Here is a 21349-nt window from a genome sequence, read left to right as displayed (position 1 = left end):
TGAATTCTTCTTCTTCTTCTTCCACTATTTTATTGGGGGATTGCAGCCAAATGCGTAGCATTACCGCCACCAAATGAAGACAAATGGGATTGATCTAGATTCTTTCAATTAGTCTTTTTTTTTTTTTTTTTTTAATGAGAATAAGCTGTTGTAAATCTCACTTCCCGATGGAGTTAAATCGAAATGAAGTCAATTTTCTTTATTCCTTTCCGGCTCATTTATTCTTATAGATCTTGTCTCTCACAATATCGAATGCAGTCAAATATAACATGTTGTCAAAAAACATAAAACATAGTCATAAAACATGTATTCATAGAACAATATTCTGTTTCTCAATGCTTCTGCATTGAGAAACCGGTGCATTACAACTTCCTGTTCCTATAGCCTTCACTAAATCGCTCCACAACCTGCCAAAAAAATTGTATTTGTTACATTATGTATCTAGTGCTAGTAACCATTACAGTGTTGTTGCTTTGTTGGATTGGTTTGTCAATAAGTCGCAAAAAGAAACTTGCCACAGGAAGTTGTAATGCACTGGTTTAGCTGTTACCGTGAAGATGTAACAGCTAAACAGCAGGGACTGGGAAAAATCACTGACGTCAACCTTCTATGGTAATTACAAGTAGCATAAATGGGACTGTTTTGTAAGGAGGACCGTAACTGCAAATAAATAAATAAATAAATGACTCAATAAATGAATTCATATGCCATTAAATGCACCAAAAATAATATTTAAAAAAAATGTAGGCATTAATTAATTGATAAAATGTGACATAAATTTATATTTCTGTTTTAATTTGCTTCTGTATTTATTTACCTTTGTATTAATTCCCCTATTTATTTACTTTCCCATTTGATTTTCCATTTTATTTATTAATTTATTAATTTTTAAATTTATGTATTTATTTATGTATTTATTTATTTATTATTTCCCCTTTGCATCCCCCCCCCCCTTTTTTCCCCCCAAACTTATTTATTTATGTATTTTCTTTTCACATTTACATTTCTTTATGCATTTCTGCTTTATTATGCAAATGAGGGGGCTGTCATTCAAAGTTGTACTGGCTAGCGATAGGAAACAAATCCACACCAGACATTATGTAGTTATTACGTTCAAATACATCAAATTGATGTGTGATGTGTGCAAAAGAAGAACTCCTCTTCAGGGGATACAAATATAGTCACGACACCGGCAAAATATGGTTATGTCCCATGCTGTCTACCATTTGGACATATGACTGTCATCATTTATGCCAGTGTTATTCAGCTATAACGCTAGCTCAACAGTTTTAGAACTATAGCTGAAATATTCAAAAATTGCATCTCATGGAGGCCTGCTGGTCATTCCCCCTGTACATAACATCTTACCTCTTTTAGAGTTGACACCTTTGTTTGTCCTGTACATTAGTTTGTACAGTACTCACATCTACTCTAAATTGTCTGTGCTAAATAATGTATAACATATAATATAGATAAACGTCATTGTCAGTGTAATGTTATTATGAAGCTAGCAAAATTCAATAAGTTACCCTTTCTCATTCCCTAGGTTATCAGAAGAATGAATCAGCTTCAGGAGCCACCTACATGCATGGTGGATCATCCTGGTCTGGAGCCTGTATGTTTGAATGTGTTCTCACTACAGAATGCAATGAACATTTATAAAGCAGACTATGGGCCCTTACAGCTTAGAGGTATAGAGCAGTAAGTTTATTTTATGCATTCTGTGCATGAATTGATTTGAAGATGTGACTTTGGATAATACTTTACATGACAATAAATTTGAGTAAAATAACTGTGTTGTTATACTTTATTACACATTCATGTAGAAAAAACTAGCACACCTAAAAGTCTTTTAGTGACAGGGTTACTGAATAAATAATATAATCCCACACACTGTCTACACTTGCATGGTGTTTTATTACATTTCAGTCATTGAAATGTAATAAAGCACCATATAAGTGTAGACACTGTGTGTGGGATTATATACGTTTTTCCCTTTACACACCCATGTAAATTAAATGTGAAACCAATAAGTAACCACAACACTGACTGTTCATACAGAATAAAATTATTTTATTTTAGAAAAGGCATAAAAAAGGCACATGTAAAAACATAACACTGCTTATGCAGGACCATAATGGGGTGCTGTTATGTTACAAAATCTACATCTGTGAGTGTACACAGGGGAGTGTTCCACCTTAGCATTATTGCAGTGTAGTAAAGTAGTGCAGTATCAATCACCAAAATGATTTATAATTTGATGTTTTTAGTTATCTGTTATGTATTCGTGGAAAACACCCAACTACAACCTGACCTCATGCCAGATAACCAAAACAACAAAAGAAGAGACTAAGTATTCAAATGAAATATATTGACAGTATGTGTACCCTCTTCTCAGTGTCTAGCCTACAGATCCTTTGTCAGCTAGTGCTGGGGCTTTCTAGGTCGCAGGGTCAGAGTAGTGATACCAGTGTGTGGTGCTGTGCATATGCTGTGAGCTCCCTGATGCTGCCAGCTGCATTGGGTTCAGACTGCCTCTTGATTGAACCGAGACACGTGGCTGCAATGACGTCCTCCTTGGCTGGCCTGTCAGACTGGGCGCACAGGTCTTCTGGGATGGAGATCTTCAAAACCTGGCTCGCATAAGGTGCAGGGTCCTGGAAGACATGATCAAAGATGAGGTCCATCAACTCATCGACGTAATCTGTGGAGTAACAGAAACACAGAAGTCATCAGTTGTTCCATTACAAAAGAATATACATTGGCAAGTAGCAAAATGTGCAATTCTGATTCATAAATTATTTTATACTATAGTTTATACTTTGTTATAACATTTGTATATTTATTTAATGACTGTCTGAGATGTGCTGGCCTCATAGCAGGGAATAGCAATGTTTAATGCAACCAATTATCTCAAATATTTTTTAGGATATTGCATCATGAGTAATACCTACGCCTTACAATATACTGCAATCCAGTAACATTACCACAAACTACAGCCTCAATAATTACTATGTAGTTGATTCTAAACACAGTCTCAAGAAAAAATAGGACATTACAACCTCGAGAAAGGTAGCGTTTATTGTAGTCTTGTTGTTCAGGTTTTCTAGTTATTTTTTGCCACAACCCCAGCTGATTACAAGACTAGAGTTGCCAGACTAGGTGCAGACAGAACATGAAATGTTACATCTCATCAGCCAGTAACTCCCTTCCATTCATTTGGCTTTAGAAGTGAAATGTTTGCGGTGACCAGAGTCCCCAATAAACAAAGTACTGTTCGAGTTTTGCCACGTTACAGGTGCGGCTGTCTAGTAAGGAGATGTGTCCGCAAAGTGAGCCAGAGGAGCTAACCTTAGCTAACGCTAAGGCTAGATTAGCATGCCACTAACGCCACTAACTTAGCCCCTAACCTCGATCATAGTAGGTTTGTCCTTTCGGGACCTTGTTAACTAGACCAGAGGTTCTCAATTGTTTTTCAGCCAAGGACCCCTTACAAGATAGAGAATATACCAGGGACCCCCTCATTCTGATTTGTGATTTTGGGCTATATAAATAAAAATTGACTTGACTTGACATGCATCTGATCTGACCTATTTTTTACACTTCTATAGTCTTAGTTATGTGAAAGAACAACACAAGAGAAATGTATTAGAAAGATATTAGATATGTATTAAAAATATTTGCACCATCTCAACACAGAATACCCATAAAACAATCAATCAATTAGCTGCAAGTAACACTGTACCTAAACAAAATATCAAAGGGAAATCAAGAGAAAAGTGCTAATTTGAAGTGCATTTCAGAACATACACACACACACACACACACACATATCAAGATAAAAGTGTTTCACTCTTAGTTCATACGTAATGATTGATAAAAGTCTAATCATAAAATAAATGTAGGCTATAACAAACTGAACACATGCCTGCATTGCAACATATGTATCAAGTAGATTGCAAAACATCTGCAACATTGCTACAATCACAAACCAATACTTTCTCACCATCCGTTGTTGTTGCTGGTAGTCCTCGCCCTTCCTCTCAAAAAAAGACTGGTCTTTTTTTACATAATCTGGATGCTTGGTCTCGAGGTGCCTCTTCAATTTGGCAGGCTTCATCGCCTCATTGGCAAGACACTGCAGGCATATAAGACATTTCGGCCTCCCTTCCACTTCAATAAATCCATATTGGAGATACTCTTCATCGTATTTCCTTACTTTTGTTTTTTGTTTTTCATTTACTTCATTTGTAGCCGTAACCGGTCGTTCTGAAAAAATCTGTCCATCTTCGTAGCATGCTAGCAGCCAGAGGCGCTCTCTGACTGACATACCAGTTATTGTTGTTTCCACGGTAACGGGTGACGTGCTTGACTTTTAAATTTATAAATTTGTTAAATTAGAATGTAATCTATGAACTATTTTAGATTTAAAAAATAAAATATTATTCGTTGAACTATGAAGCCTTTTGTAAAGAAAAAAAAAACAAAAAACTTTTTTTTATATCATGATAATTTAAATGAATGAATCTGAAAACTTTTCACGGACCCCCTGGAGGTCCCCGGACCCCACTTTGAGAACCACTGAACTAGACGATTGCTAACTGTTGTCATTGTGGCCAACAGGCTTCCTCGTATTCACAGGCCCGCATCAAACTCTGTCTCATCTGGACTGGAGCTAAATCGCTAACGTTACCCGATGCTAATCGGACTGAAATACCATAAACTACCATATCCATTTCTCATTCTCATGCTACGTTAGCGGGCACGTTGTGACGGCACACAGATGTCAGTGTAACACCACTTGCTATAATTTTAAATTCTTACAGACAAATACATAAAATCCTGTAATTTACCGCAACAGCAACCCACCTTGAGACCTCACATGCACACTCACCTTATGCCATACTCTGCCATCCGACAGTGAATTGTTCTTTCATCAACCCCAAAAAGCCTTGCAATGTCACCGATAGACAAACCCGCAAGCAAAAAACTTTCCAGGGCTTCCGCAGGCAGCATATGAGGAGGGCGCCCAACTGTCCCAGCATTATTTGTGTGGTATACAGACATGTTCAGGCGATGAGCCACTTCCTCCAAATTATTGAAAACAAAAGGGTCAACCTCTGTGTCCGTGTATGCCGCTAATTGAAACACACTGTCAGTCAGAGCGTCCACACGAAAAAGTAAATAGTCCTGACTGACAGTATTATTTTCAGCTAGATTAGCTAAGCACCTCAATTCTCTAGCGATCTCCTGACTGGAGGTAGCCATTTCTGTAGTGAGTGAGCCTGGCCACTAGGGGTGGGCGGATCGATCCCAAAATATCGATACTACAGATACTACGTCTCGTTTTTGAAGATCGATTCTAGCGTCAATAGGATCGATACCGGTTTCAGTTTCAGTTTCTCTCTTCTACGTTGTACCCATTTCATCAAAGAGTAGAACTGTCTGTGCAAACAACGTTCCGTTGTCGTGAACACATCTTAGTGCATGCATGCACTCTTTGCTTCTCCACTGCTGTTGTCATGTCGTGTGCACTCAAACAACGAACATACGCGTCGCGCACGTGCAGCGCGCCACGGCGCACACCCTAAGAACCATTGCTCTAACTGAAGGAAAGAAGAATGGTTGAGGGTAGTTTGTGCTTTTTAGTTATTTGCACTTTGCTTATTTATAATAGTTGTGAAAGTTTTAAAACATTCATTGTTCTCCACAAATAATTGTGTGCACTTTGTTTATTCAATTATATGTTTGCACATTCAATTTACAATAATAAAAAAAATATTTTTGTTATTTGCCTTTAAAAACTGTCCTGTGTTTTAACATGCATGTGAATAACTAATTAACAGTGGAAAGCAAAAAGAAACTGGCTTCATTCATTTATGTAGCACATTTTTACAAAGTGCTACATAAATGAATGAAGCCAATTTTTTTTGCTCTGCTTGCTACATACATACTTCAGTTGGGAATCAAACCCGGGTCTCACAGGTGGCAGGTAGAAATTCTACCACTCACCTTACAATGATTGCTAACCTTTGGCAAATAATTTAGTGGTCATGAAAATGTATTCAGATTTAGCCTGATGATTCCTCCACCTCATAAATCATGACACACTGCTCTCCCCTACATGAAAGTACATAGGCCGCTTTTAATAATAAAAAGTATCAGTATCAGTATCGATATCGGCGATTCTGGCCCTATATTACTTGGTATCAGATCGAAACCAAATTTTGCGGTATCGCCCACCCCTACTGGCCACCAGTGTGGGAGCAAGGCATGTATAGTCGATCTAGGCACTCTGATGTCGATCAATCAATAGGCGAAAAGTTGACCCCATGACACACTTTGAATGACAGCCCCCTCATTTGCATAATAAAGCAGAAATGCATAAAGAAATGTAAATGTAAAAAGAAAATACAGAAATAAATAAGTTTGGGGAAATAAATAGGGGGAAAATAATACAGAAATAAATACATAAATAAATGTAAAAATGAATAAATTTATAAATAAAATGGAAAATTAAATGGGAAAGTAAATAAATAGGGGAATTAATACAAAGGTAAATAAATACAGAAGCAAATTAAAACAGAAATATGAATTTATGTCACAGTTTATCAATTAATTAATGCCTACATTTATTTTTAATATTATTTTTGGTGCATTTAATGGCATACTAATTTATTTATTGAGTCATTTATTTATTTATTTATTTATTTTTGATTTTGGAAGTTACGGTCCTCCACAGTTTTGCAGGTGTTTGGCGCAGTGCTGCCCCCCTGTACACCAGTGTCCATTGTGTAATAAAGCATTTCTCCACTAGATGGCGCATGTACTCCACAATTTCACCTGTGCCTTTCTTTAACTTACCTGAAGCAAACCTGAGTCTGCTCAGTGTTCAGTAGTGTCTACACTCTACTGCGAGAGGGAGACAGCTTGGTGCTGCGATTAGACTGGAAGTCTTGATCAGCAGATATTTTTCCCATTCTTGAATCAGAAGGGATACTGTTGTATCTGTATTAGTTTGTATAACTTGGAAATAATTTTCTTTGTGTCTTTTACCTTGAATAAATTTTGCCCTTATTTATCTTTACCCTTAAAGTTGAATGGTTTTTAATATTTGTAATAATAGTTGGCAATTTATTCCATCCATGAATCTGGAGTACAAGAATGAAACCCATCATGGATTTGTTAAGGCTCAGGATTCCAACACTTGCTCTGTTGCTGTTGCCAACTGTCAGGTACCTCCTCTACCTTTGTTGGGATACATAAAGTATTTATCATAACAACATGTTGTAGTTTAACAAATGGCACACCCTTGAAAAGTCTAAGAATGATTTAATCAATGATCTGTAGAGGAGAGTAGCAGTTTAATCATACAAAGCAAAGGTAGGCTAGTCACAACTACAAAATGAACAAGCAAATAATAAACATGTTGTCCCCCACCAGTGATGTAGTTCCATAAGCATATATAGTATAAGCATTTTCGTGGGACAATGAAAGGACAGATTGACCATATATTTCTGTTGCCTACTCTCCACAGAATTAGGCTTACAAGTTATATCTTGAAATGTAGTAATTGTAATTGTCCTGTGTTTACTCAATACAGTACAAAATATAAGAACTACAATACGCAATAAATACAATCCGTACATTACACAATGTACACTACAATACAATTTATAATACAATATACAATATAACATACAACACCAGGACCGTGAGTGTTATGAATAATATAAATGCTAAATGATAAGTGATATATGGTATTGCACAGTAGGTAAGTGGTAATATGATATAAGTAGTCAACACTGACGGCACAGTGGTAGTGCAGTGATGAGTGCAATAACAGTACAACAGTCCAACAACTGTACAATAACTACAGTGTCTTGTGGTTAGAGGTTTGCCCAAAAATTCTCCATTGACTCTCACTTCAACACATCAACCCAGTCTGATGTCTAAACAAGCGCAAATTTGCAATAGCTGCGACCACGTACGCGCATGCATACACACGTGGGGAAATTTTTGTGGACCAACTAACCAACCGACCGACCGACCAACAGAGCGAGCTATAGAGCTGCTGGTCGCAACTAAAAAGTAGGCCTTCTTGTGTGTGTCTTGTGGTTAGAGGTTTGCCAAAAATTCTCCATTGACTCTCACTTCAACACATCAACCCAATCTGTCTCCAAGTGTGTAGCGTGTGTAGACTATTATGTTACCTATGATAACTTTAACTGTATTGCTTTATCACTGAGTCCCCATTCATTGTCCCCCACATTGTATGATAACTTTAACTGTATGACCTGCTTTACCACTAAGTCCCCATTCATTGTCAATGCCGCCCCCTAGTGGCACAAAGTCAACATTACAGTGTGACCAATCTCGGAACCCATCGTCTATTGGTCTGACGACGATTAGACTCTGGGGGCGACGGCCAATATTTCGGGGTTTCCGGTGTAGCCAGCGGACATCCGGGCCAAGACTTCCTCTTCCGTGCGCCGGTCATTGTTTACAGTCCGACTAGCAACTTGAGTCGAACGTTTCTCCACACAATACACAAACATCAATACTTTTTGTAGGTGTTTTAGGTCCAGACGACATTTCGGCTAATCTCTATAAACAGATATCTGCATATGAGACGTCGTCTCTCAACTCCAACTCCATTCTCGCATCTCAAGTTGCTAATCAGACTGTAAACAATATAAACAACAGTTTGTTTACAGTAAGCTATACCCTTAAATGACCGCAGATTAAGCTGTAAGAACATAATGTGCAAAATAGACAATGAAAAGCCGTTAATGAGGTTTAGTAAGAATTTATTCTCCTCAAAGGAAAATTCCATGACAACCCACACAAACACAATTCACAAGAAAGATGAATACAGAATGAGAGACACATCACTGCTATTTACAACTGTGGATATTATCTGTCATTTTTTCTACACATTTCTGACGTTATGGAGCTGGGCTTAGCATGTGAATTATCCTCACTCATTATTTCTGCATTGAGGATACACCTGTGTATCCTCCGGCCATGCCTCATTGGAGGACAGATGCGAGGAGCTATGACGGCTCCTTCATGCCTCTTTTAACCTTTTGGAACATCCTTGATGATGGCAGCTCATTTTTGAGTCAGGTTGAGGCTGGGAGGATGGAGAATAAGATGCATTTTGGCAAAATGGAACGTACCCTGGATAGATGCACACTCTGGGTTACTGAGAATACTTTGTAACAGTTATTCAGATTTTTACTCCTGTGATAGATAACAAGCACTGTCTTGTGGATTCACCCATGGAAGTGTAAATAAACCGTTTTGTACCTATATGTACTTCTACATGTGTCTGAGGATGAATAACTGTTACTGAATACACTATCGTTAACAAGTGAGTAAGCAGTTGTTCCAGGATAACAAAGCACCAGAAACCAGACCTTAAATAACAGCCTTCACCTTTCTTTGAGGATTTAAATATTGTCACCTTTAGTAAACGTTACAACAAACATAATTGTTGATGTTGGAGAAAAATCTCCATTGAAAGTATGACTAGAATTCTTACTTTCTAAGAGATGCTAAGGTATTTCTAAAATTACAAAATGGGCTTTGATTGGTTGCAATGTCAAGGAACAAATGATATAAAGAATTGTGTAAACCTTCAGTTTAAGTAAGAAAATGAAACACCACTGAGATTTTCACATGACAGCAATAGAATACTACACATTACTAGAATTGGTCAACTATGACAAAAAATAAAGTAAATGTTTTTTTTTCCCTGAAAAAATGCTTTCCAGCATAATTCTACACTAGCAATAATAATAATAACTAGGACTGCAAGCAGTCATGGACGGGGCTGGCAGATGTAGCATAAGAGGAAAAAGAAAGTTACAACAAAGAAAGCACATTTACTCAGCATCATTCAGGACTCGAACTCACAACCTTTGACACCAAGGGCAAGTCACAAACTTGCTAAACTATCTGAGAAGTGACTTGGCAACAGGCGGCTTTACACTATGACTGAGGCAATCACCAGGGTGCATAAGCTCTGTCCATCCATATTAAGGCAGATTTCAAACTAGTGTCAAATATTCAGTTTTCAAGATAAAATTCTGAGAATTTGCGCACTTTATCTAGACAGCATAGCGATGTATGCTATTTATTTTTACAAGTATTGAATGCTCCATAAGCGAAAAACTGATGTTTAAAGATGCTCTATTTTCTATTGACTACAATGGTTTCCATAAAGGCAGAATTCAAATTCAAGTTTTTGAGATAGCAGGTCTAATGATGCTCTGTAGTGATTTTCATGTAATTTGTGCAAAGTATGTGGGACTAGTTAGATTTAATTAGTTTTACAGTTTTTTATCAAAAACTGTAAAACTTGGTGGTGGACTTCATAATTTAGTATAGGTACCAGTGCATGAAAGATTTGTCTTGTTTGGGCCAGTGACCTCAGAAAATTACAGGACTGTAGCATGTATTGTTAATTTTTAAGTTTTAAATTTAGACGCTGCTGTAGTGCCACCATCTGGACAATTTGCCCCATACTTTAGTGAGTGTCGTTTGGCATGGAACTGGAGCTATGTGCCAAGTTTGGTGACTTTTCATGCATGGGAAGGCAGTTTTAGTAAGATAGAATAATAATAATACATACAAATACAATAGGCAGCACAGCTACTACCGGCCCCTAATAATAATAATAATACTGATAATGATAAATATAGCTAGCGGCAATGGTGGGGTTCATGCCAGTAGGCTACAGCAGCCAGAGCTGAAATGTGCAAGCATCCAATTTGTATTAAGATTACTGTCAATTTTGCCAGATTAGGCTGTAAAGCCACCAGCACCATAGCTATCAAATTCAGATACTGAAGAATGTAATAGCAAGTTAAAATGTGTCAATATCCAACTTTGTATTGGCTTTACTGTGTTTAGCTGTACACTCAAAGTGCTGCTGTTGGGCAAAATTTGGTCAGATCTGTATGGAAATTGGTGTGCATATATATACTGTAAATTACCACATTTCATAGCGATTGGTGAAATTCAGTTTGAGTTATAAGCCATAATGTCATAGGCCACACGCAGTTTCACCAATTAGGAGATACAGTTTTCTGGCCTTTGCGCCCCCTGATCACACTGAAAACAGAGCTCTCTGAAAACATATCAAAACATGGCAATACCTTAAAGGTGTTTGACCTTAAAGGTCCCTTTAGACACATCACTTGCATGACGAATAAGCAGTGAGAAATGAAAGGGGCAAGCCACAGGTGAAAACATTCCTCCATTCTCTGACCTCATATTTTGAGATGTCGATTTGTACAGGCTGTGCTGATGCACTGCTGCATTCTGGGAGATGCAGTTCTGATGAAGCTGGCTCATTGTATAGCCGGTTTTCCTGAATGTGTGCGGGTGGGAGTGGCAGCAAAAGAGAGCGAGAGAGAGAGAGAGTGTGTGTGTCTGTATGTGTGGTGTTAATACTGGTAGTGGAAATGTTGATACTGGTGCAATTTGCTCTCTACAAAGTGTGCATGGGAGTGTGTGTGTGTATGTGTGTGTAGGTCTGTGTACACCTTGGATGTACCCGGGTACATCCTGGAAGCTCCAGCCCCTCCCAGACCCAGGCCTCGCGGGGAAAGGTAGTCAGGGCCAAGGCTGGCCCCCAAAAAGGTACCAATTCCAGGGTCTTTATCCAGCCGAGGGTGTGGGTGGTGATGGTGGTCATTATGCCCCAGGAAACCCTAGGAGTAGAACAAGGAGAAGTCAGACTGATAGAAGCAGAACAACAAGGAGGAGTATACAATATACAATGAATGAATATACAATATTTTTGAATCACCACAGTTAAATGTCCCATATTCTACACTTTCCAGTGTTCTATTTTATGTCTTGAGGTCCATTCAAAGCTGTTTGTGTGGTGTCATGTACTCTCAATCCATTTTTACACGTTACCCATTTTTTGCAATGTTTAGATAGCACATCCAACTCCTTCTTAATCAAAGAGGCAAGGGAAATCCTGTTTTACACGACATGGGACCTTTAACTGACTAGCAACACAGCTAGCTATGGGATGTTCATCAGGGATGTTGTGATTTTCCAAATCATTTGGTTGCCATAGGCCAATCAATTTTGGGGCATGGGCCCTTTTGGCAAAATGAACAATTACTTATGAACACAAAGTCCGATACTTATGAAACTTGACCCACCTCATCAGGTGACTATGCTATGGCTTGCAAAATTTTAGGAAATTTGGACTATAGCAGTGCCACATGCTGTGTCTTGGTCAAAGGTTGTAATAGGATGTATGAGGTCAGGTTAATGAAAAAAACATTGCCATCATCATCCAATCAAATTTCAGCAGCCCCTCAACACCAGTGTTGAGCAGTAACATGTTCCTGAGGAACACAGTAATGTGACTTTTTTCAGTAACAAGCAGTGTTGGGAATAACACAATTCCAGTACTTTTGGCAGTAACTAGTAATGTAACTAATTACTTTTTCAAATTAAATAGCGCAATTACAATTACTGAAATTTAAATGGGCTCGTTACTCGTTACTGGATTATCCGGTTTATGATCATCCGACTTTACGGTGGCGCAAGTGAATCAAAAGACTACCAACCTCCCTGGCGACTTTATTTCTCAAAAGTGACTAGCGACAAATCTGGCGACTTTTTCTGACCATGGGAAGCAATGTTAATGTGTTGAATCCCAAAGCATTTGGCAATAAATTGGTACGGCTGATGCCGGTTTTCTCTACTTGCTTGTCTAATCCAGAGAGGTCTGATGATCACAGCGCTTCCCACCCACAGCGTAGCCCCCTCCCTCCGCTGAGAGCAGGGACTGTAGGATAGGGTCCACTTGTAATTGTTACCAGCGTACGCCGAAACTGGCCCGGGTGGGCGGAGTCAGCACTTATATTAAAACGGGCTACGCTGCGGCGTGCATAACAAGTGCAGCATTATATATTGATATGCAAATTATCGTATGACATTATCTGGCGACTTCTAGCGACTTTCTGAGCAGCCAATAGCTACTTTCCTTGGAAAAGAGTTGGCAACACTGCTACCAGTCCGGTAACTTAGCCCACACAGTGTACTAATGCTTGATTTGAAGGCCTGTTGAGGCTACAATAAATACGCCTATCAAAACATATTTATTGTGTTTTATTGTTCCACTACTTACTTTTCATCATAGTGATAATGGGTACAATGATAGATAAAATTTGACAGTTGTCCCACACTGTGCCACAGCAACACTAAAATAATATACTATAGCTATGTGTAATTAGAGAATTGAAGCAGACATGTAAAAGTAACGCAAAAGTTACTTTCCCTTGTAACTAATTAATTTTATTATGCAATAATTGGTAAAGTAATTCAATTACTTTTTGAGAGAAGTAACTAGTAACTGTAACTAATTACTAATTTTCAGTAACTTGCCCAACACTGGTAACGAGTAGTGTAAGGGATTACAATTTCAAATTCAACAATTATATTACAGTTACTAATCCCAGTAACGCTCCGTTACTGCATTACTTAAATCTTAACCCCCTTTTCAACCTTTTCTCTCCTTTGAAATTTTCGAAGTTTTTTTTTCCAAATCCCTGTTTGTTTTTTTCGTCATAGGTATCTTAAGGACATGGGTGGGAAGGTTTACGTTGGTTATTAGCTAAAAAAGCAAAACAAAACTCAACCCAACACTGCTCAACACTAGCCTGATTTTCTTGGAGCTTGGCTCCTATGTGCTACTGCTATCTTGGTACCAGAATCTTGTGATGATTGGCCAATAGGGGGCACTAAAGTAAAGAATTTTACATTTTGACCTATAATTCTTGAACCATTGGAAGTTAAAAAAATTCTGTCCACCATTTTGAATTTTTTGATAAACCTATTTTTGCGAACTCCTCCTTGATTGTTGATCCAATCTTGCTCAAATTTGGCATGTAGCATCTCTGGATGACCAAAAGTTATCAAAAGATTCAACAATCTTTTGATAACTTTTGGTGTTTCACCTATAATTCTTCTGTTACAGTGGAGATATAGTCGCTCTGTCCGCCACCACACGTTGCTATTTGTCACTTCGATCATCATCGAGCGTGTCAGCAGAAATGCATTTGATACAAAAAATTGTGCGCATTTTCAGCAGAATTACTATACAACTACAACTACTATATACATTACCACAACACTGTAGAAAATGTTTTAACATGGTGGGTCAGGATTTTACCGTGGAAGCCCACCACAGTATAGGGGAAACTGCACACTAAAGAAAAATTAAAGGCATATAAGTCTTTAGATGCATACAATTATTAATCACAAAAAAATATGTTGTAAGTGAAGAGTTAGCGGCTGACATGCGACAAAGGTCCCAAACCAGATACGAACCCAGGACGTCACAGCCACATGGTACGTGCCTCAGTTCAGTACTGCTTTATATTTCCAGCACATGAACTACTTGTTCCACCTGAACTGATTTATATCACATTTTCTTAATGCATTACACTGGAAATAAGCTGCACTTCTCAGCACTGTAGGACTTAATGCCGGGAAATATAAGATTCCACTAGATTTTTTGCAGGTGAGTGATTCAAAGATGATGAATTTGTATGTAGTCTGACATATTTCATCTTACTGAAAGTCCACTTTATTTTTACTGACAGACACATTCATTGTATGAATGAGACTCTTTGCGAGGAAGGTTTCTCCCCAGTGGTAAGTATATGTTGTTTGAAGTACAGTAGACATAGCTATAGGACTGTAGCAGTGGTGAGCATGTTGTTTGAAGTACAGTAGACATAGCTATAGGACTGTAGCAGTTGTCCAAACTCTGTGCTGATACACCTTGATTGGAGAGCAGGCTGAAGTTAGCATTGGTGATAACCAATTGAATTTCCTTTTTCCTTCCTTTTTTTGAGAAACGCTAACTCTTTATTTGTGATTAACTTCCTCAGTTTTTCAGGTGGTGGACTTCTGTTGCTTGGTAGATATATCATTATTATGAATAAAGACATGGCAAACAGTTACATTCCCCGGTTTCTCCCGGGAAAAATGAATGACTGAATGAATGAATAAGAGGTGGAGAGTATTTTCCTTTTGTGCAATAGAAGTGATAGTGCCTCAAGAATCAAAGACTGCGTCCTCAACCTTTTGCAGCACAAAATTGATCAACAGTGAGAAGTTTGGTATTACTCCAAAATTGGTTAGCCAGCCTAGCGGCTAACCAATGTGTGGACGAAATATCACTCAGAATAAGTGCTGTGAAAACAGATCGCTAGCATGTATTTCTTCTGGTAAAAGTGCGTCAAGCGACTAACTTTTGCTGCTGACAGTGAAGAACGCGTTTTAATGGTTTTAATGTAGGCTAATTGAGGGGACACATGCATACACATACACACACAGATTATGGTGCTGCAGTTAGCCAGGAAGCAAACATAAGCTAGAGCTAGTTAGATAAAATTTATTTATTCATTTATTTAGATAGAAAGATTGTTACGTCCATATGTACACAGTATGTAAGGTGTGATCCTTCTTGTTTTGATGTGCTCTTCAGGTTCTACGACAGGTCTCGCTTCCATTGGTTGACATTTCTCCTGCCTCCTCTCATTGGCTGATGGAAGTAATGTGCAGCCTAGGGTATTTAACACCTTCAGTGCCTGATGGCCACTTCCCTGATCTGCTTGTTGTGTTGTGTTGTGTTGTGTTGTGTTGTGTTGTGTTGTTTACTAGCTGGTTGAGTGTGTGGTCCCTCTGTCGTTTTGCAGGCGGATTGAATTTCAGATACCAACTTTGGGATTTTTTGGTGTTGATATTGTAAGATGGCCATTCTTGTTTTGACTTCCTTGGAAGCATTGTAGAGGTGAACTGCCATTTGAGCTCCTGTTTTTGGGGAGCTCATAATGAGCTACTGCATTTCACCTTTATTTTTGGGCAGTTTAGAGTTTTTCAGTCCTAGGCAGTACTGGGTTTTTGTTTGTTGTTTGGTCCGAAGTTTGGTTAATTTAAGCTTCCTTTTTCCTGTAATAAACCTGCTGCTTTCTTCATTCTAATTGCAGACTTACGTTTTGTCTCAACCATCCTTATGTTGCTTCCCTTTTCCCCTGGACAATTCTGGGGTTATAACACAAACAGATAGATAGAAAAAATGTTTGTGGTATTGGATCACAACTTATCCAACCCTGTTTCCAACAGTGCTGCAGGGGCGCTGCACACATCTGGCCACAGAACTATCAAAAATCAGTCACCATGCTGTGTGCGCTTTGTGCCGTGTGCCACTGATTCACAAAAATAAAGCACAATAACTTCCTCTCTGGTATGACTACTACTGAAGCAACTGTGTGATCATTCACATCTTTCTGTGTTTACCTTGCTGTGCTCTGGTCTGGCCAGGCTGGCACCGTAGCCCTGGCGCCAGCGGGTATGGCACAGCCAGAGAACAATGGTACCAACGATGAGCAGGGCAGCAGAGGGAATGCCGATGATGAGAGGCCAGGGCAGACCAGAGCTCAGGTGGGGAGGAGGGGCCGTGTTCTCCACCTGGGGGTCTGGAAAAAGAGAGAAGAAGAGGACAACACTATGTAACAAAAGTCAGTATGTTGGCTGCCTTCTAAACACACTGTGGAGACACTTCGACATCACTGGAAACATTCTTCGCATGTGGTTATGCTATGTAGCAACTGATAATGTAATAATGGTTGGATGATGTAATAACTTGTCAAAATGTAATAAAATGTTCCCCTAAAGGACAAGTTTGGCGATTTTGGACCTATATATGATTTGTCTTACATACCTGTAGTACTTAGACCCACAGACAATTTTGGCTCCCAAGTAAGTTGTTGGTTGAAACGGTGATCTCCGTTGCCTCTTGATGCTAACAATGAGTCCAAATGGGGTTTGTCAAAATATCTCCAAAAAAGCCTGATATGGCGACCAACCTACGAATTTATATCCACAGCCCAGAAAGCAGCAGCACCACACCATTTCCCCTCAGTGGATAGTCTTCTACCAAACTCTACCCGGCTCCATGTGCAATTGTTTACAATCTGACCTGACCATGCGCAAAACTAGATCCCTCTGCCAGTAACGCACTTTCACCTCACAGCAGTCTGTGGGAAATTGAGCCCAAAGAGAAGGATCTGCGGCGGCAGATGAGATGGCGGACGCGGCAGCGGGTGTGGTGAATCCATAATATCACCGAAACTCATTTCGGGGATATAATTATAGGACCGCCGCCGCGTCCGCTGCAGATCCTTCATGTGAACGCGATAACTTCAACAGTTTTTATAAGAATCTTTTCAAATTTGGTATGGACATTGATGGCCCCTAGAGGAAGAACTCTATAGATTTTGATGTGTTTATGATTATTATAACTATTATTAATTAACTGATTAAATTGATGCCCATGCATTTGGACCCATATCTCGCCAATGGTGCATTGTATTGAAATTTATCAAGAGAATTGTTCAGGCAATTATGGAGGTTTGTATGAAAATTGCACTTTCTGTGATTATTATTAATAAAATAGTTAATTAATTAAATGTATTATTAGTGTTAAAAAAATAGTTAAGGCGCATACCCTTTATTATTGGGGAGACAATCCCTAGAGGATTATATTCATTCATTTTGGAGTGTTTAGGAGTAATAATAATATAATCAACTGGTTAACTTTATTAATTTGTGAGATAAAAATAGTTATGGCATGCAAGCTTTATTATTATTAGCCCAGAAAGAAAAATTTTATTATTTGGTGAAATAAAAATAGTTGGGACATACAACCAATATAATTGGGAAGATTAACCCTGGAGTCTTATTGTGTGATTATTGAATGGCTTTTTATTACATTTGACTTAATGGGGCCTTCGAGGATTGGGGAATTTCGGGGATATACTCTTGCTGTCGGCCCCCGACAGCATCCTTGTTTTAATTTATGTACTTTGCAACTTTTCCGTTTACTCTCAACTCCCCTGTGCAGCCTACAGATATCTTTTTTGGAGATATTTTGACATACCCTCTTTGGACTCATTGTTCGCAACAGGAGGCTAGCAATGGGGGCTCGCCATTTCTACCAACAGCTGACTTGGAAGCCGAAAAGGCTATAAAACCTGTTCATGCTATAATTTGCCAGATAATGTAATAACATCTTCAGACTGATATTGTAATAATTAAAAAGTTACACCCCATATAATGTGCTAATTGCTAGCTAATGTAACAATATTTAATACATTTAGGTTCTGTTGCATGTTTTGACTCATTTGAGGGGCATTTTATCACATTTGACAAGTTATTACATTATTATGACCCTTTATGTATGTTACTATACTTGTTTTTATGCCTTCCTGTAAAGCATTTTGTAAACTCTGCTTTTAGATTTGTGCTATATAAATTTAAAGTTTATTATTATAATTTATCCAGCAGTTGTTACATTATCAGTTGCTACATGCTAACTGATAAATGATTGAAAATGTCTTGTTTACCTGGTAGTACAGTAAGGTATGCCGCTCTGAAACTGTAGCCCATCGTATTGGCGCCTAGACATATATACATCCCAGCATCATCATCTGTTGCCTTGGTAATAGCCAGCTTGTTGAGGTATGAGCCGTCAGGACGAGACCACACTTCCCCTGTCGGCATGACAACAAAATGCTGCCCTCCAATCTGGGAAGGAAGATAGCAGAATATATAACAGATAAGAATAGAATAGAATAGAATATATACTGTATATACAGTATTCTATTCTATTGAACTATAGAATTTTTTCTTTCAGATTTTTTTATATACAGTATGTTTTTGCTATAATTTGTCTATATGAGTGATAACTGTACCAGTGTATTTATTATTGTCATTTTTAGAACATCACACACAGGGACTACAGTTGAAAACTAGATGGTAATGGCACATATAAAGAAATGCAGATTAATGTGAGCTGTCAGTAAAGTGAAGTAGAATAGAATAGAATAGAATAGATGTAGTTAACCACCCAGTAAATAAGTAATAGTGATGTTGGCTTTCATTTTAATTGACAAATGTTTGTGGATATTTATTGTCCGTCCTGTGTGAAAAAAAGACAGAACTGATCATATTTTGATGAAACTTGGGATTTTTCTTTTTTTTTGGAAGAAACTTGGGAAAGCATTACACTGATTCTACCACCTACCACTACCAATCTCCCACATCGCACGTTTCAATGGGATGAATTGTGCTGCACATACCAGCTACCTTTGTCATATGTCCTATGTCATAGTGGATTTTCCAACACTTTGGGTTTCTTGAAAGTTTCTTGAACTTACAGATTGGCCCCATGGGTGACTGCATCACTTGTATAATCAAACAATCAACCAATATGGGGCAACGAAAAGAAAAGAGGAGCAGACAATGCAAATGGCTGTACAAAATGGATTTGCATTGTTACATAATATACTGATGCAGTTCGAAAATGTGACTCTTCGAAACAGAAACATCCGAACACGCCGCCCACCTCCACAGCGATTGGCGATTGGCAGTGGGGGATGCAGTTTGAAAATGTGACTCTCCGATACAGAAACATCCGAACACGCCGCCCAGCTCCACAGTGATTGGCGATTGGCAGTGGGGGATGCAGTTTGAAAATGTGACTCTCCGATACAGAAACATCCGAACACGCCGCCCAGCTCCACAGTGATTGGCCAGATGTAATGGGGTATGAAGGGGGCTGGGAACTGGAGGGAGCCACAAATTTCTGCCTGTACCTAATCTGAGAAACCCAGAAGCTCTCACGACGCAAAGCGAGAGCGAGAGAAGAAATCCTGTACGGGAAATAGAACAAGGCTGCGGGGAGGTCTTAGGGAGGACACACCCCTATATTTCCGCTATTGTTGCAGTAAATAGTCACCGACAAGAAACGTGAGGAGGATTTTAACAAGCAGAGATTCTGTATTGCTACACAGTTACCGGTTAAATCACCTAATTCCGCTTACTTAAATATCACAATGTAATAATCTTACCTACCGTTAAAGTTTGTAGGGCAGCATTATCAGGTCACTGTTTACAAATCCTGTTATTAACACAGGCGTGTTTGAAGCAAACTGTGGAATTTTAAGTTTCACTTTTGTTTTACAATTGGAGACTGTGCTACTGGTCTACTGTGCATCTTCAAATGACAGATATGATGTGATGTGCACAAGGTGCGTTAGAGATCGATTTAGATCAATTTCTATAGCCTGACCAACTTTTTATTTTGTGATGGTGTCAGTGTAAACTTTTTCTTTTTGGATGCAAATGAGCCATGCCAATTAATGCAGACTTAGGCATGCTTCTTACATTTCTATTTACATGCTGAGATGACACTGTGGCTTAAAGTCCCCACCCCCTCAACCATGATTTGTGGTTTTCAATGTCAACGGATTTCAGGTCAACGCCCCCTCCCTACGTTGCTACCAGACCCTTGATAATATATTATCAAGGGTCTGTGAGTGAGATTAGCCTGTACCTTACAACTTCCAGTAAGCTACTGTGCATTCAATTCCTGGAGGGAGACAGCAGAGGCTAGGGGATGCAGCGTGGAGGACACAAAATAGAAATTTTACATTTTATGCAGTCTTTCCTCTAGAAACACTGTAGGCAGTGTGTCTGTGTGCTTCTCTCACTCTGTCCGCGACCACAGATTACTATTTGTCACTTTGATCATGAAGGTGCATCTCGGCAGAAATCGGCTACATTTGATTTAAAAAATAATAATTTCAGCAGTGGTACCTAGAAACACTGGTTTTAACAGTCCTCAGTGCACAGCAGCTTAGCCTACCAAGTGAGACCATTTTGGCTTTCAGAAGTTCTTTTCGGGCAGTTCTAAGAAGCACTTCTGACAAAGCATAAACAAGGCTTGCTGGGGAGGCCAGTAAATCAGAGTAATGTCCCTTTACCTCCAGTGAGGAGTTGTAGTGCTCTCCCATGCCTGGTTCGACCCTCTTCAGCCATTGGACAACGGGTTTGACATCACTGCTGACTCTACACTGGAAGGAAGCAGTGCCGCCAAACTCCACAGTGGTGTTCACTGGATGGCCTCCTGTTAACACTGGCTTACAAAGGGACCTCTCTGAACACACACACACACACACACACACACACACATACAAACACACACACACAGTTACAGTTGATGCTGCTTGATACATTGGTAATGTGGCAGGTATAGGGTTAGAGTGACAAAGAATGCAGTTCATTGAGTTCCTTAATTGCCCCACAAGGCATTGTGGGTATTGGAGTTCCAAGCACGTAGTGCTGGAACCCTATTGCATTTGCTGGAATTCTTCTTTCTTCTTTTTCTCTACTAAAGAAATAGAAAAGAGCCCGCACACCGTATCTTGCTTGTAGCACCAGAGTGATTTATTATGCTTTG

The 21349-nt window shown here is 38.9% G+C and overlaps 1 pseudogene; it reads right to left on the bottom strand.

The window, feature by feature from the left end:
• Positions 1 to 11456: 11456 nt before the first annotated feature.
• LOC139926631 (fibroblast growth factor receptor-like 1) overlaps positions 11457 to 21349 on the bottom strand; it is a 52117-nt pseudogene continuing 42224 nt past the window's right edge.

This window comes from Centroberyx gerrardi, chromosome 16, assembly GCF_048128805.1.
Source record: "Centroberyx gerrardi isolate f3 chromosome 16, fCenGer3.hap1.cur.20231027, whole genome shotgun sequence".
In the NCBI taxonomy this organism is placed as follows: domain Eukaryota; kingdom Metazoa; phylum Chordata; class Actinopteri; order Beryciformes; family Berycidae; genus Centroberyx; species Centroberyx gerrardi.
The sequence above is the reverse complement of the archived record's forward strand: the minus strand, read 5'-3'. Positions and strand labels throughout refer to the sequence as shown.